At 41.2% G+C, this 7,489-nt stretch overlaps 1 pseudogene; it reads right to left on the bottom strand.

Annotated features, from left to right (window-relative positions):
• Positions 1–2,577: 2,577 nt before the first annotated feature.
• LOC133253446 (large ribosomal subunit protein eL21-like) lies at positions 2,578–3,464 on the bottom strand (annotated as a pseudogene).
• Between the last annotated feature and the right edge of the window lie 4,025 nt (positions 3,465–7,489).

The following is a 7,489-nucleotide window of genomic DNA, read 5'->3' as shown; positions in this document are numbered from 1 at the left end:
GAGCTTCAAGGAAACATGTGCCTGTGAGATTCTGTCAGAGCCTATCTTCCCAGTGAGGACTTGAGAAGCAATCATGGTAGCTACTAGATTTCCATGACCACCCCCACTTTAGTGACAGAAGAACTCTTTTGTATTATAACTAATACCTACATTGTCTCACCTGAACAGATCCTTCCCCACGTTTTAAAAACTACAGTTTTATGTGTAGTCTCTCTGAGTCCAGAATAACAAACTATGATTTTAGCAGTTTATTACAATCTTGCTTGGATGTACTCTGGGAGAGATTTGAGTGGTTTTTTGTTTTTCTTTAAGGGAGATTCTTCTGACATACCAAATTATATCTTCTCAAGTTACATACCAAATTCATCTCCCCACGTTACATACCAAATTACATCTCCTCAAATTACATACCAAATTCAACTCCGGAAGGGAGAAAGCAAGTGAAAAATGTGTGGTTGATCTGGAACTTCAGCAGACGGTGCTACTATCTTACATGAAGGTAGAGATTTGGCAGGAACTTAATCACCTTTTGATGCTTTGTGATTTTCTGGTTTTTAAAGGATTATTTTGAAGAAAAAATTTAATTTCAGTTTTATTGAGGTATGATTGACATTTAAAATTGCAAGCTATTTAAAGTGTGCATCATGGTGATTTGATATACATACACATGGGAAAGGATTCTTCCCATCGATTCATTAATGCATCTGTCACCTCACGTAATTAACCTTTTTCATTTTTTTTGTGAGAACATTTAAGTTCTACTCCCTTTGATGTTGTTCAGTAGCTCAGTTGTGTCTGACTCTTTGCGACCTCGTGGACTGCAGCATGCCAGGCTTCCCTGTCCTTCATCAACTCCTGGAGCTGCTCAACCTCATGTCCACTGAGTCAGTGATGCCATCCAGCCATCTCACCCTCTATTGTCCCCTTCTCCTCCTGCCTTCAATCTTTCCCAGCATCAGGGTCTTTTCCAGTGAGTCGGCTCTTCGCATCCCTTAGTCAATTTCAATTATACAACACAATATTAACAGCTATAGTCGTCATGTTATACATCAGCTCCTGAGACCTTTTTAAAAATTATCTGTTTTTTTTTTTTTTTTAATTTATATTTTGACTGCACTGGACCTTTGCTGTGGTGCTCATAGGCTCCTGGTTGCAGCGTGAGGGCTTCTCTAGTTGTGATGCTCAGACTCTCTAGTTGTGATATGCCAGCTTAGTTGCTCCAGGATCTTAGTTCCCCAACCTGGGATCAAACCCACCTCCCCTGCATTGGAAGGCAAATTCTTAACCACTGGAGCATCAGGGAAGTCCCTAGAGCCTCAGTTCTTGCTCATCTTATTGCTAGAAGTTAGGACGCTTTTACTAATCTCTCCCTATTTATTCCATCACCCAGTCCCTGGCAACCACCATTATAATTTGTGTTTCTATAAAGTTTTCTTTTTTTAGGATTCCACAAATAAGTCATACCATACAGAATTTGTCTTTTTATGACAGTTCACTTAGCATAAGCCTTTGAGTTTCATCCATTTTGTTACAAATGGCAAGATTTTATTTTTCTTCGTGGCTGAACAATACTTCATTGTGTATGTGTATACCACATCTTTTTACCCATTCATCCTCCGGCGGACACTCAGGTTGTTTTCATATCTTGGCTACTGTGAGTAATGCTGCAATAAACATAGGGATGCAACTATCTCTTTGAGACAGTGACTTGTTTTCCTTCAGACAAATACCTGGACATGGGATTGCTGGATCATATGGTAGTTCTATTTTTAATATTCTAAGGAACCTCCATACTGTCTTTCATAGTGGAGGCACCAATTTACATTTCTACCAATAGTGCACGAGGCTTGTATTTTATTCACATCCTTGTCAGCACTTGTTATCTCTTGTCTTTTTGAAAATAGCCATTCTAACAGATATTGGGGCTTCCCTGGTGGCTCAGCTGGTAAAGAATCCACCAGCAATGCGGGAGACCTGGGTTTGATCTCTGGGTTGGGAAGATCCCCTGGAGAAGGGAACGGCTACCCACTCCAGTATTCTGGCCTGGAGAATACCATGGACTGCATAAGCAATGGGATCGAAAAGAGTTGGACGTGACTGAGCAACTTTCATTTTCAGTTTCATTCTAACAGCTGTGAGGTGATACATCACTGTGATTTTCATTGCATTTCCCTGATAATTAGTGGTATTGAGGACCTATTCCTGTATAGTTGGCCATCTGCATGTCTTTTCTGGAAGGATGTCTATTCAGGTCCTTTTTACATCATTTTTACATCAGATGGTTTGTTTGTTTGTTTGCTATTGAGTTGCATGAGTTCTATATAGATCTAACCAGATATATCATTTGAAACTATTTTCTTTCTTTTGGTAGGTTGCCCTTTCATTTTGTTGATGACTTTGTTTGCTGTGCAGAAGCTTTGTAGTTTTTTTTTTTTTTTAATAAATAATGTTGGGCAGTTTATTAACCAATGGAGTATATTACATAACAAACTACCCTCACATCTTTCAGGAAGAAAAACCACTCAGTTTGAAAAGTAAAGATGTCACCCACTGAATTTAAAACACACAATTAAAATGCGCTTTAAATATTTCTTTGGGGGGTTGGGAACACAAGACTTCTACTCAATTAAGAGAAATGTTTTAAGAGTCCAGATCTTTTATTTTCTTTATACTCATCATACCATCAAATCATGGAAATAGGCTTCAACAGTTCAGGCTCCTCTCCAGTGGTTCTCATGAAGCATGTGTCTCTGGGTGGAGCAGGCTGCCTCTTTAGTTGAACCCAAGTACCTTTCTCTTTGTCTTCCTCTGTTTCCTTCCTTCATTTTCCTTCACACCTTTCAGGAAGCTATCTTGGCTCTTAGGATGCCTAACATGCTGAATGTGTGCTAAGTCGCTACAGTCTTGTCTGTCTCTTTGCGGCCCTATGGATGGTAGCTCACCAGGCTCCTCTGTCCATGGGATTCTCCAGGCAAGAATACTGGAGTGGGCTGCCAGGCCCTCTTCCAGGGGATCTTCCTGACCCAGGGACTGAACCCATGTCTCTTATGTCTCCTGCATTGACAGGCAGGTTCTTTACCACTAGCATCACACATGTTGATTCTCTTGGCAAAAATCTTGGTCTTAACTTGTTTGTTTACAATGATGCTAACAGCTTGGCTGGGTAACATCATCGACTCTTCCAGTGTTGCCATGGTAACATTCGTGGGGCATTCCTTATCGAACAGTGTCCATCCCCTTGATATCTACAATCTCACCTTTCTTGTAGATTCCCTTGTATGCAGCCAAAGGAACAACTCCATGTTTTCTAAAAGGCCTAGAGAACATGTCGTGAGAGCCCCTCCTTTTTCCCTCCATATCGGTCATTTTGGTGAGTTACTGGAAGATGGCGGTTCTGGATGAAAAGGCAGAAGCTTCATTGAATTAATATAGTCTCACTTGTTTATGTTTACTTTTGTTGCCTTTTCTTTTGGTGCCATGAAGAAAAAAAATTGCATTTTAAGAACAAAACCCATTTAGTTTAAAAAGTGAATTGCTATTAACATTTGTCTTCTCATTTTATGTCAACAGCGAAGAACATATATTGGTCTTTCAAAATCTTTAATATGATAAAACCTGTAAAATATTAATAACATAATTGAATCAATGCATTTAATGCCTCTTTTGATACATTTATACTACTTTGCACACAAAGAACATCTTTAGGGAATTCCCCAGGGATCCAGTGGTTAGGACTCTATGCTTTCACTGCTGAGGGCCTGGGTTCAACCTTTGTTGGGAAACTAAGATCCCACAAGCTGAACAGCACCCCCAAAAAGAAAAATTCTTTAATCCAAAATTCTCAGTATATTCAATGTTTCTCAATAAAAGAATATTTTGCAAGAAACTACACATTTCTTGCTTTTCCTCATGCTTAGCTGAAGTGGTGTCAGTTATTAAATTTGCTCTGCATATGCATGCCCCATCCACTTATCAGAGAACTTTCTAGAAGCTCACATCTGTTACTGGAACAGCACAAATCCAGTCTTGTGTACATGTACCAGGGTCCCCACCACCTCTTTTGTTTCCCTGTATCCTTGGCAGTCCAATGTCAGCACCCTGACTGGGCTTGTCTCTGGGGGCAGTTCCTACAATGATGATTTCGTAAATTAAAAACAAAAAAGAGTCCAGGGCTCTGGTCTATGGTCAAGAAGAATCATGGAGGAGTGAGAATGGCATCATCGGGTAGCACAGTGCTCTAGGATCTCCCTAGAGAACTGGAGATTGGAACTGCTGATTTCTGGACTCCAGGCTTGCTCTGAGGATGAGGACGTTGTCATTCCTCTAGAGCAGGGCAGCCACCCTGACTGCCTCCCAGACCCCAGGGGCTGCAAGTGAGTGGATGAGCCTGGAAGGACCTGTGTTAACGGAGAACTCACGCCCATCCAGCAAGGTGTCTTCTCCTGCCCTCCACATGGTTCCTGCTGGAGGTTTGGAACTACTGATTCCTGGAGAAGCCAGAACCTAGCCATTTAAAATGTGAGACCTCTCAAATTTTACATGTTGGCAAACATTTACATTTTTTTAAAAGTATAGTGTAGGCCAAAGAAAATAGATGTGAGAGCCCATGAGCCTACAACAACATACATTCTCCTCCAGCCCCTTGTCACTGCAGCTGATTGGGACAGAAAGAAGAGCAGCCCCTTCTTGGGGAGGGCAGCCCATCCGCTGTGTGTCAGTGAGCATCTGGGACAGGTACCCAACCTTGGCTCTGCTGGGAACCCGATGAGGACATGAAGAATCTGGTCATCCTGATGGCCAGACTTGTAACAGAATTGATATTCTTTCTGTCATTTCAGATTATCAACTAAGATTGAGTTTCAATGAGAGTTTTTTGGGGTGGTTAATAAAACCCCCTTGAAAATGTAAACTATGCAAGGGCCTACAGGTGCCCTCAGAGAATCTGTGGTCCAGAGAGACTTGCATCTGAACACAGGCCAGGGCAGGCACCAACAGCCTCTGGCTTGGCGGATCCTCCCTGCATCTACCTGCTCTTTCCTTGTATTTCTACAGCCATTGGAGGTTCCTGCTACATGGTTCCTCCGGGAGAGAAGACAATCAGGAAGTTTTGGATGGCTTTCTCTGCAGAGAAAGAGGAAGGTTTCCATCATCTTTCTGGTTCCAGTTCTGCATGGAAGGGACCTTCATAAATAGAGATGGTCCCAGCAGTTCTCTATTTACTCCCACCCTGTTTATTGTGGTGGTAAAATGATCGCCATTGATTCTTATAGATGATTCTCCTTGGTTCCCAGTGTCATGCTAGGTGCTTTTGCCGTAGTTCTCTCTTTCACTTCTCTTCCAAGTGGGAACCAGTGAACCAAGATGGTTTGCCAAGCAGATGCACTTGCTGAAATGACGCCTGCTGCCTGCCACAGTGTGGTGAGAATCAGAAGGTGAGAAAAAAGACTAACTAAGGAAGGCTTAGTCTCATCTTGCACTCAGCAAAATCTATAGTTAATTTCTCAGCATTTGTATAAAGTAGAAAACTCCTAATAATTTCAAGTGTAACCTATTAGGATGATGGGAGAAAGATTTGAAGTGGTTCAAGGCTATCTTACCTCCATTATCCTTGGTAGGATACAAAGATATGACTTGATCTTGTTTCTGTCCAGAAGAGTTGCCATACATCACCGCCACAGAAGTTCTGATTACATCACCTTTGCAGCACTGAAGTGGTGGAAGGTTTTCCTGGGTGAGAATCACATAGCCTGTCAGGAAATGAGTGCATTTCATACTTAATTGCCATAAGAGTGCTCTCAGCTCTTTGCTATTGGTATAAACTGACTCCAGAATAATAGAGCAAATGCCCTCCATTAAGACTAACTCTTTCCATACCACGCTGCAATGAAGACAGGTGTTTGAGGGCGCCATATGTAATTAGGAACCTCCTGTTATAAAAGGGCATTCACCATAATTTGGCACCTGTCATTGAAACTAACATATGAGCCTGGCTCTAGGAATGTATCTCATTAGTTGGGTTATTTGCAGAAATAGGCAGAAAACTCTTACCTTCACATCACCAAGCAAACTATAAGCAGATTAATCTCAGAGTCCTATTCAGTTCAGTTCAGTTCAGTTCAGTTTAGTCGCTCAGTCGTGTCCGACTTTTCGAGACCCCATGAATCACAGCACGCCAGGCCTCCCTGTCCATCACCAACTCCCGGAGTTCACTCAGACTCACATCCATCGAGTCAGTGATGCCATCCAGCCATCTGTTGTCCCCTTCTCCTCCTGCCCCCAATCCCTCCCAGCACCAGGGTCTTTTCCAATGAGTCAACTCTTGGCATGAGGTGGCCAAAGTATTGGAGTTTCAGCTTTAGCATCAGTCCTTCCAATGAACACCCAGGACCGACCTCCTTTAGAATGGACTGGTTGGATCTCCTTGCAGTCCAAGGGACTCTCAAGAGTCTTTTCCAACACCACAGTTTAAAAGCATCAATTCTTCGGCGCTCAGCTTTCTTCACAGTCCAACTCTCACATCCATACATGACCACAGGAAAAACCATAGCCTTGACTAGACTGGAAAAGTAATGTCTCTGCTTTTGAATATGCTATCTAGGTTGGTCATAACTTTCCTTCCAAGGAGTAAGCGTCTTTTAATTTCATGACTGCAGTCACCATCTGTAGTGATTTTGGAGCCCAAAAAAATAAAGTCTGACACTGTGTCCACTGTTTCCCCATCTGTTTCCCATGAAGTGATGGGACCAGGAACTCTATTTTAAAAAGACCATGTATGTTTCAATAGTCAAGGCATTTAGAATAATTAAAATCTTTATTTTCTTCATCTCTTTAAAATATCTTGAGGCACTACTACTAATGATTTTCTGCTCAAGCCTGTTTATCAAGATGATATTTCTGTGCACAGGAAACTGACATGGTGTATTCAAAGGGCATTTTCATTGCTAGGCTTGGGATTTTCAAAACAGGGCACATAGATTGTACTGGAGTGTTTTAATAAATGCTCTTAATGGGTCACAATAGAACAGGAACTGTTTTCAAAACCAATGTGTAATATGATCCAGACGATTCTCAGAGACAGGCTTCTAAGGACAATGTACCTCATACTGCTACGATGGAACATGTATAAATTACGCACTTTTTATTGGAATAGTTGAATGTCAGTTAATAGAATCAAAGAAGGACCAACAGATCTTACAAGGGCAGACAATTTCAAGAAATCATTCAAGATTATAGCCTGATTTCTTCTTGTTCCACAAGTTCTTCAAAAATAGATGCTTTGGTAGGAGATTTCCTATGACAGTAATTCTTTACTTCATTTGGTTTTTGATGAAAATATGTTCAAATGACATATTCTTTCTCTAGACTAGTATTTGAATGCATGAACTGATTTTCTTATTAAAATAATTGGAACCAATTTTTAACCTCCCAAAGACACATTTGGGTAATTTTTACATCACTTTTCTGTCTACAAACTTGGAAACATTAAACT

The sequence above is a fragment of the Bos javanicus genome, chromosome 8 (genome assembly GCF_032452875.1).
Source record: "Bos javanicus breed banteng chromosome 8, ARS-OSU_banteng_1.0, whole genome shotgun sequence".
Classification (NCBI taxonomy): Eukaryota; Metazoa; Chordata; class Mammalia; order Artiodactyla; family Bovidae; genus Bos; species Bos javanicus.
Note: the sequence above shows the minus strand (reverse complement) of the source record. Positions and strands in the feature narration are given on the sequence as shown.